This window comes from Triturus cristatus, chromosome 4_2 (assembly GCF_964204655.1).
Source record: "Triturus cristatus chromosome 4_2, aTriCri1.1, whole genome shotgun sequence".
Lineage (NCBI taxonomy): Eukaryota > Metazoa > Chordata > Amphibia > Caudata > Salamandridae > Triturus > Triturus cristatus.
The window spans coordinates 722,691,946-722,717,289 of NC_140586.1; the positions used below are offsets into that span (position 1 = coordinate 722,691,946).

The 25,344-nt window shown below is 46.1% G+C and overlaps 1 protein-coding gene across 1 annotated transcript in view; it reads left to right on the forward strand.

Moving 5' to 3' along the window:
• SHISAL2A (shisa like 2A) overlaps positions 1-25,344 on the forward strand; it is a 518,326-nt gene that overhangs the window by 78,927 nt on the left and 414,055 nt on the right. The window lies entirely within an intron of this gene.

Genomic DNA, 25,344 nt, shown 5'->3' on the forward strand with positions numbered 1-25,344 from the left:
TTAGCATTGAGAAAGACAGTGCATTAGACAAATCCACTGAGAGGGAGCCCAGCAGTTTGACAGAAGTTGTCTCTTCTCTGTCCCATTCCCCTTTCCCACTTGCTGGTGACATTAGACTGAGGGCAGTCAGGTGTCACTGGGAGGTGGGCATTGAGAGACAACTTCAATTAAGTTCCTGTGGAGAATCGAGTGTCCTGACACCCCCCCACACACGCACACTTTATCTCTGTTGGAAAACGCGGCAGCATCTGTGAGGCCTGCACAAATAACATGACTACATTTGTCCCTCACTGGGAAGCAAACACCCAATTGTAGCGCCTGACTCTCAGAGGGTAGCGTTGCAGAGCAGTCTGAGGCTGACTCAAGGGAGGTGGTGTGGGCTAGTAATCACCATCTGCAGGTGCACAAAAATAACACTCAATAATTGATTGTCCAGTCTGTACTTTGCTTTATAAAAGTAAGAGTACATTAATTAAACACACACACTACTCAATAATGTGCACCAATTTACAAATATACATAAGCTGTTGGAATTACTTTGTGACATTGCATAAAATCTCCAACCCTCCCGCAGGGGGGGTGGGGTCTAGTACCACCACTCCCATGTACGCACATCAACTTGCCCCCAATGCAGATAGTTGAACATAACCTGGGGCGAGGGCCCTGCGCACTGGCACCATCCCAGTGGCGACCCGCCCCATTACCTCAACAAGCATTAAAAAGGGGTAAACCTTGCTTGGTGACACATGACCCTGATTGAGCATCTCCTACTGACCATAAAGTATGCACCTCTATATCTTAAGGGCTAGCAGTCAGGGGTCTTCACCTGAGCACAGCAGCAAGAATCCATGTTTACGCACACTTTAGAATGACAGTACTCGTCACCTTGGTTGACCATTTGAATGCATTGCAATTACAGCCCCTAAAGGCATGACTGATGAAATCACAGGATTATGCATATCTAGCCAAACACCCTAGCAGGAAAGTCTGGCAACATAACCCCACCTGGATTATGACATCACCTTACACCAGCACATCACATTAAACACCGGAACTTCAGTCTCTCTAAAAGAAATAACCATTAGTAAATGCATTTCGGTGCAATTACACCACTTCACCTCCACAGGATGCCCTTCTCCAGACATCCCCAACTCAGCCCTTCACTCCATGATGCACTTCCTAATACACCCTCAGCTGTAGAACATAAGTTCCAGCCCAGAAAGTGTTAACTGCTGGCTGAGCCCTTGAGGGGTTATTCTTTCAGATGCCCCGTGAAACTTATGGGTGGACTGTTCTTCTTTATGCTGGGGGAGGCTGCGGTGCTCCTGCAGCCCCCCTGCACCTCTTTTCACACATGAGGGTGACCCCCTCCTCTTGGGGCCACCAGGCGCCAAAACAGCAGACTTCCAAATGCCTGGCATGGCATTATGGGGCGATTTTGCTCCTGTTCATGAATATTGTATGAGCGGCTCTCCCGCTGCGCCGGGAAGAGCCGCGCTGATGCTGCCGGTGGTTTTCTACAGTGTTTCAGCTGCGTTGGGGGGCCCGGTCCCACCCGGACCCCCAGGTAAGGTACTGCGACCCGGGGAGCCCACCCCCGGCCACTCTCACTGATTTTTCGGGGGCCCGGTCCCACCTGGGCCTGAGCACCACACCTCTTCTCGGAGGTTCTTTTGTGGGTCCCGGTCCCACCTGGGACCCCCGCATGCCTTCTCGATCGAGGGCAGCCTAGGGAGCCCACCACCGGCTGCCTCTGCCAGCTCCCCACGCGGCCAGCACTCTCGGGTTCTGCCGCGGGAGCCGGAATTCATTTTCTGATCTGCCTGCTCCGGTGGGCAGACACGAGTCAGCTTCACCGTTTCCGCGAGACTTCAGGGGAGTGCGATGGCACCCCCCCCCACCTCCTCCACACTCAGGGCCCGGGGATGGGGTCCCGGGCCCCCGAACAGCTTCGGGGGGGGCGCGACGGTGCTCCCCTTCATTCCGCATCGGCGGGAGGCAGGGTAGGCTCCTGGCGCCTCGCCTAGGGCCACCTTCATGGGGAGCGCTACGGCGCTCCCCGTCTTCATTTTTCGGCGGGGGCCAGGGTGGGCTCCTGGCACCCTGCGGGGGGACCTACACGCGGTGCGCAACTGCGCACCCCGACTTTACTTCCTTGGGGGGCAGCCCCCGGGACCTGACCCAGCCCGGGGGCAGTTTCCAGACTGGCGGTGGAGCCCCACATGCTTCGTCATCGGTCCCATCAAAGGTCAATGGTCGTGTACCTTCTGGGGGCATATCTCAACCCCCAGGGGTCCGATCTCCTCCATTTTCATGTTCCCTTGCTCCTGGTGGCGACCCCAGCCACAGGGAGCACTCTCCTTCGCCCTCTGGGTCTCCAAGAAGGTGCCTTCTGCAGGGAACGGTCTTCACTGGCTCCCTGCGCCAGCCTTTCGCCTGGCACTCCTTCTGGGCCTCTCTTCTCCCTGCGCAGAGGCCCCCTGCTTCTGCGCACCGGTCCTGGGCTCTTCTTCTGGTGCTGATAGGGTCCTGGGGGCAGTCAGGGGGTCTCTCCTTCCAACTGCCCATTGTGCCAGGCTCCAGCACCTTCAGCCTCAGCAGACCACACCCCAGAGAGAGCTTCTCTTCCTGTGCAAGCATTTTTTTAAAGTTGAGTAGGGGGCTGGCAAGACGTCCCTGTTGGTCCTATCAAACAGCGACTCATCACTTTCCTGCCCCTGCTCCCTCCTTCTTATCCAGCCTCTGGGTTTGTTCAAAATGGCGTCGTCCAGTGTCTCTGGCCACATGTCTCTGAAGCCCCTTCCGCCCACGCTGCCTTCCCTCTTTGGTGCAGCCTAGTGCCTGGCACCCAGCGACAGCGGTTGATGGATTGGCCGGTAGCCCCACCCATCTTCTCTTCGTGGAGAGGAGGCCCTAGCTTGTGGAAGAAAGGTTATCAATCCATCCAGCTGAGGTCAGCTCTCAGGCTGGGTCTGGTCATGGCCGGCTTAGAGAAATATGACAGTTCTGGATGATCCAAAAGCAGTACAAATACGACTTTGGACTCTGCAGAATACTTCTTTTCACATTCGCTACATTGGACTTAAGTGCGTGTCTGGAATCTGTAGGCCTAATGGAAGTTAATCTAGCCATGGGCCTCACATCTCCATAGGGGAATAGTGAAGTGAAAACACAGTAAAACACACTGAGTTTCCCTGGCATGTAGACGTGTGTCTGCATGTAACCAGCCCAGTGTCCCTTACTCCAGCTGCTGCGCAGAGGCCTGGTCAAGCCAGGGGAACACCAGTAAAATCCCCATGCAGTCTCTTACATCCTGAGTTCACTGTGGGTGAGTCCCAACTTATGAGGCTACCCCACAGTAAAAGCTCAACAATTAGGTGCTCAAAAAGTGAAAAAACCGGGCGGCCCGTAGTGTTAGAACCACCTTCTAACAATCTCTCTAACTATTTTTCTCTCCCTTGGTCTCTCTATCTCTAATCTCTCACACCCTTGCAGTAACACTTGTCTATCATTGACTCAACAATTAAAAACCTATCGGAAAAGTGTCAACACAAACATCTGCATTACCCCACATTTTGTTTTATATTTTTATGCGTCCATTGAGGGTAAGCACTCGACGCAATACAATGCACAACACTACACGTATGGCCACATGGATCTGTAAACCAGTAGACCTACAGGCAAAGCTGGTGGGTAACATATATGGAAGACCGGATGGTCCGATCCATCCTCAAATTTGTAAAGATTTCAATGCTAACTGTCAAAACCGTAAACCAAATGATATTGTCAGAAATCATATTCTTTTATCATCATGTTTATCTAACCCCACAACTGTAACAGACATACCATTTACTGAGAACCCTTTTCTCAGTATGTAGAGCTCCCTAGCCTAAACCAGAGATGGGTCTACCTGGGGGCTACACTCCCCTTGAAAAACCAGTTTGACAATGCCTTCTCCCTTTCTCCCAGAGATTCCAGCCTGTTTGCCTAAATAAAAGAGCATCACCTTCCTAGAGTGACTACTATTTGCCCTTCCAAGATGGCTTTGCCTTTGAAGCTCACCTTTTGAGTTCACACCCACTTTGGCCATCCTTCCAGGAGGAAGTCACACCTCTTCCATCAGCAGCGCCTTTGTTCCTTTTCCTGAGAGTCATTCTCCCCACTCCCCAAGAGGGCAGCAGGGTGTTTTGAGGGCAGCAGCTTGTGCACAACTGTAAATGGTTACAGTAAACGTAGGGCAACAAATTGGCAACTTTCTTAGGTGGCAGTTTGTAAAATAGTTAATTAAATTCGACTTGAGCAACACATTGGGTTTAACACAATGATTCTTATGACACCTTGAAGTACCATATGTAGTAGTGAAATTTAGAAGTCGGCACTGTTGAATTGTCAGCATGTATCTCCTCACTCGCTAATGGGGCTACAAGCCTTGCTACAGTAAGAAAAGACTGTCCAACCCCCTTTTAGAGTGCCATCGGGCAAGAAGGAGCTACTGGGCCCAGACGTGGGGGCTGAGGCCTTTTACTCCTGATGTCCCAACAAGTTGTGAACTACGGACCTTCACCAAGTGGGCCAAGTACCCTTTCAGTAGTTGTCTCGAAGTAAAGGCATGGTCTGGGGAGTCCAAAGCTTCCAACAGGGGGAGGTAGATGCAGGTAGATGCAGGGGTGAACAGGCTTCCAACTCAAAATACACGCAGCAGTAGTAATAAATCATTTTCCTGCCAAGTACTCATTTTTCTGAAAAAACATTTCTCCACTATTAACTAGGGGTGGGTGGTAACTCCACTCTGCTAGTGGAGTTTACAGAGTTTTGTCACTCCGTACTCTGATTGGAGCATGGAGTTCAGCAAAAACTCCGCAAACCACCATGTAGCGGAGTTTGCCGGCGTCCACGCCTATCAAAATCCTGACCAATTAGTGCCTGATCTTAATATGGCCGCGAGGACCTGCACCTCACGCTGGTTGACTTGCTCAGATCGGGGTGATCATCGTGGGTTCTGTCAATGGTGTCCTTTCTCAGTTTCTAGCCCTAGGGTCCACAGCTGTTGGCGGGGAAGAGGCTTTGTCTTGGCTCTGGAATTCATTGCTGTGCTCCAGAATACCCCGGCCCTTTGCCTATCTTGCTTTGTTAGGTGCGCTCAAGCAGTAAAGAAAGGACAGGAAACCCAACCGCCGTCATCATGAGCTTTCTTTTGTGGGTGCTGCACCACTTGCTGTACTTGTGAACAGACGCAACCTCCTCCTCTTTCCTCCAGCATGCATGTGCCCTTGTCTCCCCTCCCTGTGGGTGCATGGTCACCGGTCATCTGCCCCATTGCTAGCTAGAAGCTCAATGTCCGAAACCCGTGGCATTCAGTTTTTTGGGTTCTATGAGTCATGGCAACCCTTTATGGCAACCTTGGGCAGCAGAGAGGTAGGAGGGGGTTGGGGCCAAATAGTGTCATAGGAGGGCTTTGGGCATCTAGTGCCTAAACTGCAATTGAGCATGCACCCTTACTGTTCCATTTTTGTTTGGTTCTTGTTTCTTTATTATTTGGCCCTGTTTATTTGGAGGTGAATCATGCAAGCCGATAATGCTGTTCAAGCGCCAAAAACCATGGCGGTCGCATCCGGACTCGCAAAAAGAAAATATGCATAAAAACAAATCCAACATTCTTTTTGAAAGATAAAGATGGTACCAGGAGAGACTGCTGCAGCTCAAGTGGTGTGTGTGCATCCGCATGTGTTGTGTGTGTGTGTTCGGAATAGCAGACTGTATGGCAAGTCGAAACTGTGATATATCAGAAGAAGTTTATAAATTACGTGAGCATCAATATTATGAACCAAAAAAGACTGCTGCAGTTCAGGTTAGAAGTGTGTAGGCGTATGTGTGTCTGTGTGTCTACTTTTCAGTGTTTATGTGTGCGGTTCCACATTTAGGCTCAATTAGCAAATGTTATAAAAGGTAGATACATCAGTCATTCTCAGGACTGGTATGGCTAGGGGAATCAGAATTGAGGTGCTTTAACACATCTTTAAGTGGTTCTATGTACTAAAGAGGGAGATGGGTGAGGTCAAGCTTGAACTTCTTTGGGAGCACAGTAAATTGGTCTCGTTCAGGAATAGCAGAGGTGCTACAGCACAGGTCTTGGACAGAGCTGTGTGTGTAGTCTCAGAGATGGAAAAGCACTGGTTGCTGTAGGACAAGGATACTTTGACAACCCTATGTCTGTGAACACATAACTGGAATAGCAAGCAATGTTGTTGCAGGACAGATGTGCAGTGGTGGAGTTGCCTGGGTAACCAAAGTGCTGAAACAACAGGGGTTGCACAAAACAAGGGTGCTGCTGTGCATGCTGTCTCACTGTCAGTCCAGGAACAGCAGGCTTACTGCATAGTAGAGCTGCCTATGTTAACATAATATCTGGGACCTGTAACAACAGGGCTGCTGATGAAAGACAAGGGTGCTTTGACAGAGCTGTGCCTTTGAAATTTGAACTCGTACAGCAACAAGAATTAAGTTAACTCTGCAGAATTCCATGGAGTAGAATTCCGCAAGCTCCCCCCCACTATTAACACATAGGTAAATACGGCATCTACAAACAACTTCACTGTCCCCCTGAGGTTGAGGCTTTAGTGTTTCGTAGGCAGTTCCCTGTGTCTCACACCCTCCTTGCTCTAGCTATAGTGGTTATTCCCCATTCATTGTAGACAACATCCAAGGTAAGCCCCACTAGTAGTCAGAGTCTCACAAGTCTACTCCGATTCTTTTTTAAATTCACAAATGTTCCCTGCACTAAATCTCTATCTAGCAAGCACGTTCCTGCCGGGGTGACTGGCCTTAAATGAGTCTTACCTGCACCAGCAGGATCAGAGCCATTGAAGTTCCTCAGCGCACCCCCTCGGTGGGCACTAGAGCGGATGCTGCGGACTGCATTCAGCTTTCCTAAAGTGCCTCACATGTGGTTGTGCACCCGCAGTGACTGGAGGTTTTCGCCACTTCTTCTATCAGAATAAGTCTTTGGCCTGTCCCACTATGTGGGGGAGTAAAAGTAGTGCGAAGGTTCTGATGCTGATACTTTGTACCAGTGTAGGTGTGAAGAGGTCCCCACAATTACCTCACTCCTCCATTAGAATCCTGATCAGGTCACACTGCTGCTCCATGTGACCCTGTCTGGCATAGGGTCATCGTAGGTGAGGAGGGTCATTGTAAGTGAGGATTGTGGTGTATTATATGGTGTGGTTGTGTGACCTAAATGTATAATACATTCACCAAAACTGTCTTGGGTCCATTCAGGCTCATTTGTGAAACCTCTTGCTCTACCCTGGGTAGCTGTGGCTTCAAGCAGCAAGGCTAAAACAAAGGAATTAATGTAAAGCATTTAGGAGCACCAAACAACAGAATAAGAAAGTCACTCAACACAAAAGAAATCCGAAAACAATTAATAAAAATATGTTTCTTTTTCCTTTATTTTTAGACACGATGATGAGCAAAATCCACTGGAGAGTTCCACAGATATAGATTTTAAAGTAAAATGTTCACATTAGCTTTTTAGTATGAAGAGGAAACAATCATTGGTAACATAAAGTTTGGAAACTTTTGATAAGTTTTAAAGAGTTGTGTTTGACAATCCTGGTCCAGACTGGGCGACCAGTTCCGACAGGGAGAAGGTCAAGGGGGCCCTTAAGGAGTACTTGGACAGTAACCTGGTCACCAAAGCAGTCTCGAGTCCAGTTCCACACTTTACATCAAAACCGCCATAGATTTTAAGTAAGTGGTCCTGATGCTGAGAAGACAGTATGTTGAGGATGCTTAAAGATGCTATGGGTGCTGTGTGGCAGACAGGGGTCTTCCTGGGGTTGTTCCACAGTCCATGAGTGAGGTGCTGCGACTTTGGCTGCAGGGATCCGTGTCCCCAGAAATCCTCTTCCAACCAGCAAGAGTCCAGTTACGACTGGACTACTGGTCTCCGGTTACAGTAGCTCCATTGGTATCCTTTGGCCAAGATTAGTGTCTGTCTTGGGTGGCAAATCTGCACTCTTACAACTCTCCTGGGTCTCCCGGACTTGGTGGCAACTTTTGAATTCAGATGTGTGGTCTTCTTGGCCATGCGTTGGTGGTTAGCAGCAAATTGGATGAAGTGGCTACCAACCAGACAAAACAGGCTACTTCAGCTTTTTTTACCCTGGATCTGGACCAGAGAGTCAGCTTACTAACTCTTGAAGTTCACCTTTTCAGGCTGGGGCTCTGGGGCAACCTTTCCAGGAGCCAGAAACCACTGGCATATTCTTCTCTTTGCTAGCCCACGGAGCAGCAGGTGCAGACTAGCAGCTGGTGCAGCCTCTCTTGCCAGGTCCAGGGACCAGCAAGGTAGTCCTTCTTTGGTCCATTCTCCATTCCAGATGTGTTCTGAGGTTCAGAATTCCAGGGGGGCATATTTATGCCCAGAAAGTGCCCTTGGGGATGATGCAGTTGCTATCATATGGGCTACCAGGATCCCTCCCACCTTATGACAAGTTCTGGCTACGTGTGGCATCTAGCAATCCTAAAGAAACTATTCTGCCCACTCTCAAGATTTCTGAACCCCACCTCAGCTGTGATGAGCTTAGTAGCCCACCCTAGAGGTGGGCTACCTCTGCCTGTGGGCTACACACCCACGGAAAAACTATTTGCTAACTGGTTTCTCCTCTCTTTTTCTGCCAAAAGCCCATATACCTGAACAAAGGGAAAGCCCCTCTCGCTATTTTCCCTCCAAAGGCAATTTCTCCATTGAAGCTCGCCTTCTGGGCCGACACCCTGTGTGTCTTCCTGCGAGGGGGAGGTAATAACACTTCTCTCTGCGGCAGGCCTCTATTGTTTCAAGCAGGGGATTGTTTTCCCCTTTCCCCCTGGACAGCAGAAGGTTGTCTGGTGGCCAGTAACTGCAAGTGGTTACCGGAAAGAGAGGGCAACAGAGTGGCAACTTTCTTAAAGTTACCTTTCCTTAATAGTGACATTAAATTTGACTAGGGCATCAAGTCGGGTTTAATGCGATGATAAATTGAATACCTTGTAGCAACCATTTTGGTGGCCCTTTTCAGATGTTAGCACAGCTGAAGATTCCATGTGTAACTCTGTAGTAGCAAATGGGGCTACTGGGTTCTCAGTAAAAACTGCAATTTCATGTTTTTACTGTCAGAACACATACAAATCTATGTCCTACTTAATAATATACAGCTTTCTGCCTAAGGGATTGATAGGTCTTTCTTAGGAGAGACTTACATATATTGTTGGGGGAAGTGTGGGCTTTGCCAGTGGTTTAAATGGTAAAGTTGAACTAGCAGTTTAGGACTGCTCTTCCGGGCTACAATGGCAGACTGGGAGCCATTTTTTAATTTATCTTACAGACTCTGAGTACCATGGTTCCATATACCAGGGACTTATAGTTATGTTAACTTATGCCAATTGTGGTAGTCAATTCAACATACATTGTGTGAAGGACTAGAACACTGGCACTGGGCTCTGGTTAGCAGGCCTCTGTGTGCATTCAGAGTTGAAATTCTAGCAACATCAGTCCAAAACTTTGGGGGTTATCATGCAAAAAGAGGCATTTCCTTACACAGTATCTCTACAGCACATGCCCTCTGATCAGCAAAGCAGATTCCTTCAAAGTGGCCTCCCCATTGCATATAGGGTCGCCAGCTCTCCACAACATGAGGGATATGGGCCTTCCTGGCACATGGTGTCACCTATTCTTCACTGCACACAGGTGATAACCTGTTTGGCACAGTGTCGTTTAGGGCTCAAGTAACAGTGGCCCCACCTGGTATATACAGGGTTGCCAAGTTCTTTCTTCCCATGGGCAACGACCCAATAGGTGCAGTAGCCTTCTCCTCACACCTTGCAAAAGGAGTCTACTCAACAGGATTCTCCACTGCACCTCGCTCGCACCAGTGCTCTGCTCTTCCTTTCCGGGCACGCTGGTCTTGGATTCTCTGGGGAATGTTCCCTCACCTGAGAGACTAGCAGGTCTTGACCACCAGTCATGGTCACAGGCAGAAGTCTTGCAGAACTTCTCCTCCTGACACAGCCTGACTGGCTGCTTGAAAGTTGACAATTTTTGGAGTCTCAAGCTCCCCTTCTTATAGTCCATTTCCAGACACCAAATGTGATTTAAAGTCTGAGCCTTTGAGGTTTATCAATCTCTGTGGGGAGGATTCATGTACCTTCTCACCTCATGTTTCACCTTGCATTCCTGGGTTTCCCAAAATGGAACCCAGAGTCAAGTATAGCAAGCCTATGCACATGCTAATTACAACTACTAGTAAGGCGTTTGTTAAAGTTCAATAGAAATTACCAATTGGCTGGGCAATTTTCAGATTAAAAGAACAAGAAAATTACAACTACACGGATTAATCTCATTTTGTGATATATGTGTCCATTTAATTTCTATTGAAGTTTAACAAACGTCAGACTAGAAGTTGTAATTACCACGAGCGTGTGCATAGGCTTGCTATACTTATGTTTTGACCCCGGCTTTACTATTGAGGGCTTAGGGTGTTCTCCCTGCATAGATATAATTTACACACACTCTATAGGCGCCATTTTCTCCCACACAAGAATCCCCCCTTTTTTTGTTTCATAGAACCCAGAGTCCTCCATATATTGTGCCCTTTACAGGCACACATATACCCATCACATGTATTCAATATACACACACTGCACAGCACTATACCCTTCATGTATTGCAACCTTCTTTTGTTTCATGGAATCCAGAGTCCTCCATGTATTGTGCCCTTTACAGGCACAATTACTCCCAGCATGTGTATTTCATATACACATACTGCACAAAAACCACATTCATCATATATTTTGCTCCTCACAGGCACACACACTCCCAGCACATGCATAGGACATACCAGCCATGCACAGTACTGCATTATCCCTGCATTGTAACCTTCCCAGGCACGCCTCCACCCAGTGCAGGTTTATCACTCGTGCTCCATGCAGCACTCCACACCAAACCAATGCAGGCCATAGATGAGTTAAGCGCACAGCAGTGGAACTTTAAATGAGTGAGCATGTAGGCCTCACTCCAGTGACACAAGTACAAAGGACATGTTCACTCCTATTGATAACTACACAGTATGCTGCCACCACCGCGCTTGTGCCGCTTAACTCTTTCACCACTATGAGGGAAGCGACTTGGGCCCCCTCCTAATCCAACAAAACCACAATCTGTGACACAGATCTATGTCATGGCTCACACATATGTTCCGTGTTTGCCTATGACAATGTGTTTTTTTTTTTACTGTCAGGACAAGAAAAGTTACTAATACTCATCCTTCTTTTTAATATAATGCACAATACTTTTAGGTCTCAGTAGGGCTGTAGTAGTGGTGATTTATAAATATTAAAAAGGAAGGTTTGGGCTAGCCCTGGGCGAAATTTTCATCCACAGGTAGACTTTGATAATTCTGCTTCATTCTTGTAATGCCGAAGTAATGATCAGTTCTGCCGCTCCACCGGTGGAATTACATTTGAAATTATTCAGTGGTTTTCAAACATAGAGGGACGCTTCCCTCTTCCCACCGTGTTTAGAACCACTGCAAACCCCTTAGCGCCCTTTTGTGCTCTGAAGCCGACCACTTAGCGCCCTTCCGTGCTTTGCATTTAATCACTGCAGTGTATGCAAGGATGTGAGTGGTATGCAGTGGTTTCCAAACACGAGAGAGAGCAGTCCCAGAAACCATCAAAGCACTGCATATCACTCAGTGTCCTTCAGACTCTTGGCGCCCGCTAATATATTCTTCGACGAAATGCATTCTGCGTCCATTTTTGGATGCAATGGTGCATTTTGTGCTAAGAAAATTGTGCCAAATGCCCACTCCGTCCCATCGCTGAATTCTGTGGAATTTGGTGGAATTTTAATGTGACTCCGCGTGATATAGGATAATTCTTCACTGATGATGTCTGGGAGACTGTGGTGGGCTACACTACTAGAGCATCACCAAATGCTCGGCTTTCCCCGTTAAGGTTACATAGGGTTTATGGGACATACTATGATGAAAATAATGACACAATATTCACACAGGCCACGTAAACCCCACCCAGAATTTTCTGTATTGGGACCATTTAAATGTCCTGAAGAAGCTGAGAAGGCAAGGACATTTGTGATCTAACGAAAAGGTGCATGATGGTGGCTTGAAAGGTTAAGACCCTTCCCTTGTGTTGGGTTTGCATCGACTGAGCTTGGTGGTCCTAAGCTGAATGTACCTTGCTGAGAGAGCTCTCTAGGTTGCCTGGAGGGCGAGATCTTGCGGAATTTTCTTATTGGAATTGAAGAAAGACTCTAACAATCTGCCTCTATGAGCAATCTCTCCCTAACTCCTGTTAAAGGTACATTTGTCACATTCTTTCCATGCCTAGCAGCCTGGTACTTCGGGTTTATAATGGAATGCACCAGATAATGGCCTTGGACTGCTCGTAAAAGGGCGCATTCCGTCTCTCCGGGAAGCATCATTTATAACAGTATACTGTTTATGAGAGTGAATGCGCAGCGTTATTCACTTTAACGTTTGTGCAGTTGTAAACAGTGTCTGGCGATCCACTGCGACAGGTTGATGTGCCTAAACGTTTGATATTATTCATCGCAGCATGCAACGTCATTTGTACTTTCAATAAATTCATGGAAAGGCAATAATTTATTTTTTTAAGTTACAAAGGCTGCTGTCTTACAGCTTCGTGTAATTGTTTTTAAATGTCACAAGCTCTGCCAACTGTAAAGGATGCTTCTTGTTTAAAAGCAGCATAGCAGCCGTGTACGGTTGAAGGAAATAATTCCCGCTGCTCCTCAGGGCCATGGCAGCAGGAAGTGAACTGTCACCGGTGAGCCACTGTACACTGCAGGAAGCCCAGCTCTCCCTCTCTACTTACCCGTTGCTACTCAGGGTTAAGAGTAGGGCCTGAGCCGTCAGGGGGACATGACAACCACTCGGCAGTAAATGTTGCCCCACTGGAAAACACCTCAAAGACATGCACTGATGGAGTCTATGTATTAGAAGTCCAATCTTTCCCACAGGATATATTTTATTACAGGAAATCATCAGGCGCGCAGTTATAGCTGTGCACCAATTGGAGCTACAGTTGGCTGGGGGACTGTTAGACCTGACATCCTTGGCGTGGTATTTCCCCAAACATTTTGCCTTCACTCCTATTTTGATGATTTTGTTTTTGTTCACATTAGGACTCTGTGCATGTTACCACTGCCAACCAATGCTAAAGAGCTTGCACTCCCTCCTTTAAACATGGTAACATTGGTTTACACCTAATTGGCACACTTATAAGTCCCTAATAGATGGTACCAGATGTAGCCACCCGGGAGCCAGTAGAAGTGGGTAGGTCGCAAAGCTACATGCTACAGGCACACAATACATGAGGAACTCCTCGTGTTTTCAACCTACCGGGTACTGTGAAGCCTGGTTAGTCCACAGTTGTGGGTAGTTCCAGTACTACCAGGTACATGACTAGTTAGTCGTATGTTTGATGTGAGTGTGCAGCCACAACACCATTTGAGTTATTAGTTGTAGATAGGATTTCACCTCTTTGGTCCTGACGAATCGCCCGCAGATTATTCAATTGGCGAGAAACATGTTGACCGATCACATATAAGAGCGCCACAACCTGAGACATAATCTCAGCCTAGCGCCTTATATCCTTGTTTTTACTTAGGGTAGGAGACCCCTTGATTAAAGTTGTTGTCGTAGGTACTCCAAACCCTATTTTAGAATCACTTGAATACACACTCTAAACACACATTCATCTACACACACTAGACCCCCTCACCCCAACTTCACCAAACGGCTGTTGGAAAAAGATCTCCGCTAAAGTGCCCCTACTATAGGGAGCCCTCCGGGTATTGCACCGCTGACCCGATGAGGAGCAGCCCGATGAGGAAGCATGACACCCGACAGGGTGTGTGAGGGCATTATAATCCAATAAAATGGATTCCCAACTTTGAACCACTCTGATCAGCTTGGTTCTTATTACCTTTACTTGATTCTTACTTCAGAGGTACAGCATAAACCTTTTTCTATACCACATGTAGCCATGACATGTAACTTGAATGCTACTGGTGGGCCTGCAGCACTCATTGTGCCCCCCAATAAAGTAGACTTTTAAAATGTGTTTCAGGCCTTCCACTGCAGCCTGTAGTGCAGTATTGAACTGCCATTGTGTTCTAGCAAAATAACCTTGTGTCAGACCTACACCTACCTTCCTTTTTAATAATACATATAAGCCACCCATATGACAGGCCCTAAAGGCTCATAGAGCAGGGTGCATTGTATTTAAAAATTACAACACATGTACTTAAGTTTAACATGTTCTGTAGTGCAAAACTCATAAAGTCATTTTCACTATTGCAAAGTCTAGCTCTCCCTTTGATTAACACTGGGTTACCTTAGTATGTATAATAAGTGAAAACCTTTGATTGGGAGCAAATAGAGAGATGGTGTTTACACTCAAATGAATTGTAATTCAAAATCAACTTTAATGGTAAAGTCGGATTTTAAGTCACATTTCTGAAAATGCCACAATTAGAAAGTTGTAGAAAGGAAACAGCTGGGTTGCACTCTGAGTAAACAAAATGATTAGCTTGAACTTCCCTGTTTCTTGTAATACACAGGGATTTCTTCTTTAAATCTCTTAGATTTCCAGCCCAGATTTTTACACGACCTCTTCTCTTGCACTTAGGCCACATCTCCATTTTAAACACATTGTTTTCTCATTGACCTCTACTTTGTAGGACATAATACATTGTGCATCATCTGTCAATTTCAACAATTGACATTCGTCTTACTTTTTATTATGTTTCTCTTGTTTCACATTATTCTAAATGAGCAATGTAATGTTTTTCATTAGAATTACTATTGTCTGCCATCGTAGTGTTTTCTCCAGCAGAGCATCTGCTGGTGATTTCTATATTGTTTTACCTGTATTCCTTTATCCTTGTTATATTCATATGCCAAAGATGTTACAACATGTTGCTGATGTCAATTTATGACTCACGGGTCATCTTCTATGGAGGAGACGTACGTTGAGCTAATGTATTTTGCGTACAGGGGTTCATTCATTTTTAACATTAATTATGTGTGTAAGACGTAACATCTTAAAATGAAGGGATTTATACTTTGTTTACAAGGCTTGAAAAACGAGGTGTCCAACAGTGTTCCAAAATTAGTATTTGTATTTCATGATCAATATGTGTCACCACATTTTTGTGTTCTGTTCACAGGTCTTTTACAGATTTTTTTGACACACAATTAGTACATTGCTTTCATGTCAATAATCTGATGTTCCCCCAACTCCAACAAATTCACACACTTTTTTCGGGTTGTTTTTCCTTTCAACTTTATTACACACGCCTCGCAGCTTTCTATCACAGTCTTTCTTTTATGTTTCTCAATCAGGAGGAAGCTTCCTCTCTCTCCTTATATTATTTCTGGGTTGCACGCTAACCAGCGCGGCGTACTTCCGACAACGCGCGGAATTGGGGTGACTGTGTCTCCTTAGCGGTTTGAGCCTAGGGGTACGGCAAGCTTAGCACACGCTCCATGTTTCACTTTTTACTTTCAGGATTGATTAATTCCTGACACCGTGTTTTTTATTTTGTCCCTTTAGCATGCATGCTTATTGAGATTAGGGTGACTGACAGTTGACTGTTTGTCTCCAGACCGCGACGTTTAGAGGTATCGGTCATGGTTGATTTGAGTGTTTTTGCAGAGTATGCTCCGAAGCACTTCAGTCTTGGCATTATCACGATTCGGAGGTGTATTTCTTACACAACCTAAGGCTGTCAGTTTATTTCTACACACTGCTTCAGTTTAGTGATGGTCTTTTCTCTGTAGCGTTTCTTTCATGTTTTCACATTTGGTTTTTCATGGAGGGCTGACATTCTGATAACTCTGATTCCAGGGTTTCTGGCGAGAGATCGCTAATTGCTCTGGTCTAATCCTTTGATGTCTGACTCATGGAACTGACTGGCCGTTTATGAACTTTTTGTTTTGTCAAACTTTGAACTATGAATACTCATTGTAACAATCATTTGCTTGTAGATTCCTCTGACGAAGGGCAACCATTAATGCCTGAAATGCATTGGGAATTGTTTATTCAACGTGGGAACTGTTCAATATTTTCCTGTGACGTCGATTTGTTTGCACAATACAAAATGAATGAGCTATATTCAGCACTTCAGTGATGATTGGATAATCAATCAATCAATGAATGAACTTGTAGAGCGCGCTACTTACCCGTGAGGGTCTCAAGGCGCTGGGGGGGGGGGGGGGGACTGCTGCTACTGCTTGAAGAGCCAGGTCTTGAGGAGCCTTCTGAAGGTGAGCAGGTCTTGGGTCTGCCGCAGATGGGTGGGGAGGGTCTTCCAGGTCTTGGTGGCGAGGAAGGAGAAGGATCTGCTGCTGGAGGTTGTTCATTGGATGCACCGGATGGCGGCGAGGGCGAGGCTGGCGGAGAGGAGCTGGCGGGCGGGGGTGTAGAAGTTGAGTCTGTGGACTTTTTCATACTGTGAATGTTTCTCTTGGATTCTGTTTTTGTATATGTAGCATTGAAGTTTGTTTACTTATTCAATGTAAATGGTTTACACTATTTCAGTGAACAATAGTAGTGCACCTTCTGTCTAGGACAGTCAGAAAGTTGGCATTTTCTTGTCCTAACCATTTGTGCCTTCTGTCAGTGTCCTTGGTCACATGGCTGCGAATGGCTCTGCTGTTTGGATTGTGAATTCCTTCCAGAGGGTGACTCAAAAGGGGACAGGATAGGCCACCTCCCAGGATGTTCCCTGCCCCACTTACACTTTAAAGGCCTTGCCTCCAGCACACACAAAGGAACCTAACACTAGTCTTTTGCCACCTCAGACTTCTTGGAGCCTTGACAGGGCATGGGAAGAACTTTTCAGAACCAGATGTGGGGATTGTATAGGGAACCTCCTACTTCAAAGGCTGGCACCAGCTATACATATTGGACCTCTAGAGCTACTGATCAGCACACCACTGGACCTATGGACATTACAGAAGAGCCTTGCCCTGCTGCTACCAGAGGACTGCCCTGCTGCTTGAAGACTGCCTTGTTGTCTATAAAGGAAGACTGGACCTGCTCCCTCCATCCAAAGCTAACCTGATTGACTACAAGTGTCAGTTGGCTGACCTCCTGTCTCACCTACAGGGACAAAACAAGTTCCAGAGGCCTCCCTGCAGCTGCCCAGATGACCTATTGCACTGGAGTTGCTGGCTCTGCAACTGGACCTGCCTCAACCCTGCTGGCCTCTGCTGGAGTGAGTTCCTGATCCCCAAGAGGTGCCTCCCCAGGTCCTGGACCCTTTGCTAGCATCAGTTGAGTTCCTCTTGTGAAAGAAAGGTGAAATCCTGAAGTTTTGAGCTCTTTGTGACCACCAACGGGCCCGTTTGTGTCTAAACTCTGCTGCCTCTGATGACCACCAGTGTGAAGCTCCAGTGAGCCCAACTCTTTGCGCGCAAGGGACCACCAGTGACGAGTGGCAACGCAAGATCTGCAGTTTGTGCTATAGCAACAACAGCCAGTTGTGACTGCCAATTCAAAGCTTCAGCAATGACCCTCCGCGAAGCCCGCTGGCTGTTCACCCTATAGCAACAGCAGTCTGCACCGCTCGGCCTGCGGTTTGTGTTATAGTGATGACCACCTGCTATGCTTTTCCTGCTCTCCGTGGTCTCCTCCACCGTGAATAAACTCTTCGTGCCGAACCTTGAGTGGGTAACTTTTTCAGCTGAACTAACCTGATCCCTGTATCCAGCCCACACTCCATCTGGGTTTGCCTGAACTTGTAACAGTCCCCCAGTCTAGCACAACCAGATGACCCTGAGTGGCGCTTTGTGCTTTTAGGCGCTATATCTACCTAAAACTTTAAAATTGCATTTCTCCAGTTCTACTGATTGTACTTTTGTCGTTCTGATGTAAATTTATTAATTAATATTTGCTCTAGTTTTCTAAATTGGTTTGGGGTTTTTCTTGTGTTGAGTTTTCACTTTATTCCTGTTTGTGTGCTGCATAAATACTTTACACATTTAAGTTAAGCCTGACTGCTTTGTGCCAAGCTACCAGAGGGTTAGGCACAGTTTAATTAGGTAACTTTTGTGGTTTACCGTGACAAGGGTTGTGGCTGTTGCTAAAGTGTAGCTTCAACACCCCTCAACCAATAACCCAATGTCTTACAGGGCCTAAATCTCACCTTAGGGAAAAGTTGAGGAAAGTCGAGAAACTTGACCTACCTTATTGCCCCTATTGATTATGCAGTAGGTGCAGAATCATTTGGCCAATGAATGCAGGACTTCAGGCCCTGGAGCGCACGAAGGCTAAGCTACACGGACACTTCAAGCAGTTGTTTCAGACATTTATGACCAGTCCAGTTTTGTTTATCATTATAATTTCTTTACTCAGAGTCATGCAATTAAAATGGAAAAATGAACACTACAAGACACCTCATGCATTAATTCTCACTGTCATGGGTTAGTTTGGAAGGTTATAAAGAAACATCAGTGTTAGGAAAAACACTCAATTTTATAAACTGCATCACCCACACTAACCTGCCATGGATTGGTGGAATTTCTCTCTAGCCCTGCTTGGATACCCTCGGGGCTTCTTTACAAGCCCCCCCTTATCTCCATCGGGAGATGCCAGTCCTGGAGGTAACAATACCAGCTGTTATCTCCCCATGAGGTCATGGGGATTAAAAGTTGTTTCATACAGAATGGGGAATAACATGCATGCACTGAAAAACAAAGACCATTTCCTAATTTGTGTCTCCTTTTGGGGAAACAAGGGGTGCAGGTGGGCAGGGCGGCAGGAGGACATGTTCTTTCTGTCTTCTCTCCCCTCCCAGTACTGATGGAGATGCGGCTAGGAAGGGGCTGGATGTAGCAGCGGCCTGCACCCCCTCCAGCTCTGTGGCTGATAGCTTCTGACGTTGCCCCGTGGCACTGGACGTAGAATTGGTGGGTACGGAGTTTACGGACTTGATCATTCTGGGCTGTACACATCGAGGCACATAGTTGCCTGGAGCGGTATCCACATGGGCGATAGTGCTCATGGCAGTTCGTTATGGATCCCTCTGTTGGGTAAACCTACAATCCCAATCATGAGCCAACCTACAAGAATTCAGAGCACAAAGACACCAACGAATTGGCAAATATTGTGCTATACAAAATCGATGTAACATACATAGCATAATACGAGCAGAAAGCTGACCCTTTAAGTCATAGCGTATTCTTATGGCGCCTCATCATTTTTTACTTGGTTTTTAACGAAGTTGGCACTCTCTAGCCTTCCTAATGACGTCCTCGGTAAGATTATGGATGCACAGTCTAAATTCAATCACTACTAAAATTCCATAAATTCACCTTTGCGTACATTCATACAGCTCTTTAGGTACCCAATATCACAGAGCTGAAAATATTTCAGACGATAAGGCACATCATCTGAGTTGGAAGGAAGTTGTAGTTCCAAACCAACTCTCTCTCCCATTCCCAGAGAGAATTTTATTGGTTTGATTTTCCATGTCAATGGGGGTCATAAGAAAACTTTTTCAACCTGCCATTTTAATCACTTTACGCTCTTCTATGTTGTCATGATGACAGCAGTGTCATGATTGGCTCATGGAAGCCTGGGTGCTTCCTGCTTCCAGGAGCAAGGAAGAGCAGAGGACGATGAGTAGCGTGCGGCGTGAACAGGTAAGTGATCTTTATTTTTATTTGCGTCTCCCGCATCGCCACCCCGTTCCACAGCAGCCACCGCTGCACTTTGGTACATGGTGTGCACACCCAACCCTCACCCTGGTTCAAGCTTGAAGGTGCAGGCCGGTCCTATGAATTTTCTTTACTTTGCTTCAATGTAGTGTATTGATGTAGTGGCTCATCCAGTCCAGGTGTTTTTGAGGGCTTATACCTCTGTCTATTTCATTATAAATGCAGTGCTACGTGCCAGAAAGCACCAACTACCTCCACTTATTGAAACATTCATGCGTGGGTCTGGGAAACTGGAGAGCTCTGCATTTCGCACCACTGAATCGAAATGATGCATGCACAGTTTTAACTAATGGCAAAAAGCGATTTATTGGAAATTGTTAGCATATTGATTCAAATAGGTTGTTAAGGGAGATAAAATAATATTATTTTTCAGAGTTGCATATACCTCTTCCTCAGAAGTAGTACAGTGGACCTATAAAGCTTTTAGTTTGAATTTAGGGCTAGATGTACAAAGTGATTCGGATGTTGTAAACCCAGTGATTCTGAAAATCTCATGGTTTGTGACAACAAAAAGGCTGTTTTTATGTGGCAAACCCATTTTACAATTAAAGGGCATAAAAGGAACATGCCTTCCAAATTGGGATTCATGTCTAAAGTATCAATGGTTTGTGACTGCAATTCTGGTCGCAGGGCACTGAAAAGTTACGGACACCTCAAAGAAAGGGAAATTTCTGTTATGTGGTCATACTCTCATATAATTTCGGTATTATCCGTCACACTTGTTATATGACATTCTTGAAATTAAGCTATTATGCCATGTCATGTAATTACACAGCATTTGTAGCAAAATTGTTGCGCAAACACAAGGGATCAACATGAGCAACCAGAATATGAATGGATCCTGTTTGCACCAGTTTTGTTTAATTGCACTATTGTTTTAATACAAAATCCACCCTTACACCTACAATTTACATATTGTTATCTTATCTTATGTTTTGTTAAATCATGCAGATTTGTAGAGTGCACTGTCACTCGGTAAGGTATCCTGGCACTGAGTAGGTGTGAGTCAATGCAAACCTAGGGCCTAGTGGGACCAGTTGAAAAGCTAGGTCTTCAGCTGTCTTTGTAATTCAAAAAGTGAAAAGGAGTCTCTTATGTGTAGTGTCTAGTTGTTCTACACTTTAGGAACAATGTAGAAAAAGGCTTGACCGCCCGGTCTGTTGTTCCGTATGCATGGGACGTGCACAATTAGGAGTCTAAATAAGTAGAGGTGTCTCGAAGGTTCGTAAAAAGCAGATGCAATTGTGGAGGTATACTGGGCCGGTGTTATGTAATGCCTTGAAAGTGTGAGTGAGAAGTTTGAATTGTGCTTGTTTGTGTATGGGGAGGCAGTGAAGCTCCTTCAAGTGCAATGTGATGTGAGTCTGGCTTGAAAGATTGAGAGTGATCTGGTTGCTGAGTTCTGAATGTTCTGTAGCCTTCTGGTGATTTTTTTTGTTGATCCCGGCATACAGGATGTTGAGCTTCCTCAAGAAGAAGATGTGCATGACTGTTTTCCCGGTGCTGATTATGAGTCATTGGAAAAGTTTCCTCTGCACTTTCAAGGTATGGTAGCTTGAGGCGATGATGTGCGATGACTTTGGTCATGTCGAGAATGCTGTCTATGAGCATCCCGAGGTTCTTAGTCTGGGTTCGGTCTCAGTACCGTTGTCCACTAGGTGGAATGCAACTGTGAAGTGCTTTTCCCAACGATCATGATTTCCTTCTGGCCAGTGTTCATTTTCAAAAAGCTGGTCTTCATCCAGTGGGCAATGCTAGACATGTAGACATCAAAATTGTTCCGGTTACTAGGTGTCTTATCAGGCAGAGAGGGAACGAGTTAAATGTCATTGTCATAGGAGATGGCATTGATGTCATGAGAATGGATGATGCTGGCTAAAGAGTTCATGTATGCATTGAAGTGTCACTTTCAGGGAGGATCCTTGTGGAACTCTGCAGATAATGTCAGGCGTCTGAGGTGCGCTGACTGACTGGGTCCTTCTAGTTAAGGAGAATCAGATCCATTGGAGTGCACGTTTTTGGATTCCAATGTCATGTAGGCGTTGGATGAGCATGGAGTGGGACACCATATCAAACACTGCAGAGAGCTCCAGAAGGATGAGGGCCTTTCTCCTCTGTCCTGAGGATGTCATCTGTGACAGTAATGAGGGCAGTTTCCGTGCTGTGTTTGAGTCTGAAACTAGACTGAAGGATGTTGTCCTCGATTGCTAAGGTATTCAGTGAGGTGTCCATTGATAATGTTCTCTATGCCATTGGCTGGGAAAGGTTGCAGTGAAATCAACCTGTAGCTGACGAGCATTGAGGGTCTCTGGAGAGTTTCTTCAGCAATGGGACGACAGTTGGGTGTTTTTGCAAGTGTCTGGGAAGGTCGCAGAAGAGGTAGCATTTTGAATGAGTGTGAGTATAGTGCTGGTCGGTAGCAGTCCTTTGGATTAGGCGTAGTAGTGGCAGGGGTCCAATGGGGCCCCTGAGTGGATGGTCTACATGGTGTTGGGCTTTCTTCTGTGGTAATGATGGGCCATGTGGTTAGCATCAATTATTTGGGTAAGACTGGGAGTCAATTGGCGAGATCTGTCATGTCCAGTTATGGGTTGAAGTTGCTATATATGATGGCTATTTTCTTGCCGAAGAATGGAAAGAGACTATTGCATAGGTGTACCAAGAGTGTGATCAGGTTAGAGGGGGTCGCTGGCGAGGTGTAATCCTTCACAATGATGAAGATTTATTTATAACTGTTGGTGTTGGCATCGATGCAGTATGCCAGAGTGGCATGGTCCAGATCTTTTGGTGGTGGTGTCTCAGGGCAGATTGGAATGTGAGCCTGTCTTCATTATCTTTGCCCATCCTCCATTTATGCTCCAGTTGTTTGCAGTGGTTTTTCTTCAGTCCTACTGAGTTCCTCTGTGTAATAACTGGCTTGGGGTCTAGCTCATGTTGTATTGCTATGTTTTAGGGGGGCACTGCGTCAGGGAGGAGGTGATCCAATTGTTGAAATTCTTGATAACTTTGGCGTACAAACTTGCAGGAAGCATGGAGAACGCTCTTTCAGTGTTGTGTGGTGCAGCGAGGCTGCAACATGTGGAATAGGGGCAGGGTTGAGAGCATGGAGGGTCACAGCAGTGTAGTGGCAAGAGGAGGGTGCCAGGCATGGACAGGACGATGTAGTTTGTGCTACAAAATAGGGCCAAGTTAAAAAAACTTTCAGCAGCTACAAGGGGAGCAGGTAGTGGTCTGGGGAACTGCCTCCTCCCGCCGTTGTTTCCAAATGGAAAATGTTGATTGTTTTAAGCAACATTAGTTCTTTAAGGTCCCCTGCATCTGGTGATTTTGCGAAGCTACCTAATAGTTCATAGGTCACTTTGCAAAATCAGAGTCTGTTCGCAAAAAGTCTCTGCACAATTTGCAACCACTTTTTGCGAATGGAGGGCTCTGATTCTCAAAGGTAAACCTACGCGTTTGTGTAACTTTACGCTTTTTTAGTATTCACAAAACTGCATTTTAATCGTAAGTTCACGAGTGTGGAGAGTTCGCAGTCAGGGGCAGAGAAGTCTGAACAGAAAAAGACAAGACAGGCCTCTTTTACTGTGCAAAGTTCTTCACCTCGACTGCGGACTCTCCACACTCATAAGCGTACTATTAAAATGCAGTTTTGTGAATACTGAAAAGCGTAAACGTACAGAAGCGTATACGTTTGCCTTTGTGAGTCAGGACCTGACTCTTTAGTACACCTAGTCCTAAGCGTATTGATTGTTGGTCCAGGACACTCTCACTGCCTCCACAGAATCCGACTTCTGAGTATAGGAAATACATTTTTGTCCTAAGATGCCCACGGTAGTGGCAGGTGCTCCTTTGGGGTTAAGGGAGGTAGAGAGAGAGACAAGGGAGACAAAGAGAGAGAGAGGGAGGGATAGAGAGAGGGAGTGAGTGAATGTGAATTAGTCCAACTATATTTCTGTTCTAATGATATTTCTGTAAACTTTAATATGCAGAAATGTTCCTTTTTTCCACTCTTCACTACAAAACTGCTTTCATGATTCATTTTTATAGACGTCTAAGGCACCCACCTAACGAGTTGTGAATACAACTGGTATTGAGTGGGGGTATACGCCTCTTTCCGTTCAGTGAAGCAGCAAATTAGCTATTACGGTTATGGAACAGATTCTGTACCTCGGTCTTTTAATGCACTGGACACCATGTGCTTTAATATCCTCTAAGTGCACTTGACCTTTACGGACCCAGTCCTCGGCTTTTTCTCTGAATGGTAATGTTGGCGCTCGAGTTCAGCGAAACACAAAAGATGCATTACAGACTGAGCCCCGTGCTCAAACCCCCGCCTGCTTCGCCATTTGTAGCTGCATGGTTCAAGTCTATCCTTCTGCTTTGTAAAGAACCCCTGTACTCTGGGGCTCTGCAGAATGGGACTCCTGACTCCCACGGCCCAAGCAGAGTGCCATAAATGTTGTCTACTTAGTCCTTTCTTCATCTAGGATTCTACAAAGACTGGTGCTGTCATTTTGTCCCATCAAATTAATTGCCAGAATTTGGAATTCAGGGATATTCCTACCAGCTCTGTCAATGTCCAGTCTGTCGAATAGTATCTTTTTGTCGGTTTTTGCCATTTGTTTTGCCAGATGAAGTTTTTGATGTAAACTAAATTGCTTTATTGGGCAGGGCAAGGATAATTGGAGCAAGTGCTTGGAGCAGGGAGGAAGCTTTTCAGATGGATAATTGCCGGCTTCTTCAGAACACCACAATAGAGAGGATCTGGTAACTACTCAAAGGCAAATGTTTCCACTACTGCAATGCCTCACTGGAGAAACTGATGCTTCTCTGTCCACAAGACTGGATTAAGATACCTTGAAAAGCTTGGGACATGCACATTAACTAGGAGTCACAGGGGTAGCATCTGTTACTCTTGGCTTGCAGTTTGGTAACCCTGGGACTACCATTTCTTCCCCTGGTCTTCGGAATCATGAAGATAGCAGTAAGACAACAGAAAGCAAGTAGGATGCAAAAGGCCTGTTTTATTTCTGTAGTACCTACTCCTTGTCCATCCTCAGGCTCCTAAACTCCCAGCAGCAAATGCACAATTGTTGGTGGACTAAGGTTAGGACAAAGGATCAACACTGTGATGTAATCATGGGTCAAAAGACATTTGATGTCATATCTGCTACAACTAGCAAATTGACTATGACCATAAATATTCTTTTCAACATACTTCCAATCCAATCCAATCCAATCTTAATCTATAAAGCTCAGCTATTCACTCATGAGGGTATCCAGGCGCTGAGAGTACTGCTGCCGGGCCTCATTTGAATAACCAGGTCTTGAGTCCTTTTCTGAATTCTAGCAGGGAGGAGGAGGTTCGTAGGTGAAGTGGGAGGTGTAGGAAAGTCGGGTTCTGTTACAGTAACCCCCAACTTTTGGCCAGATTTCTGATGCGCTTTGACTTGATGTGCCCTGGGTCTCTGCCAATCAGGTCCCCAGGTCCTGTGTTCTTTCCCAAAACGGTACCTTCAAATCCACAATTGGC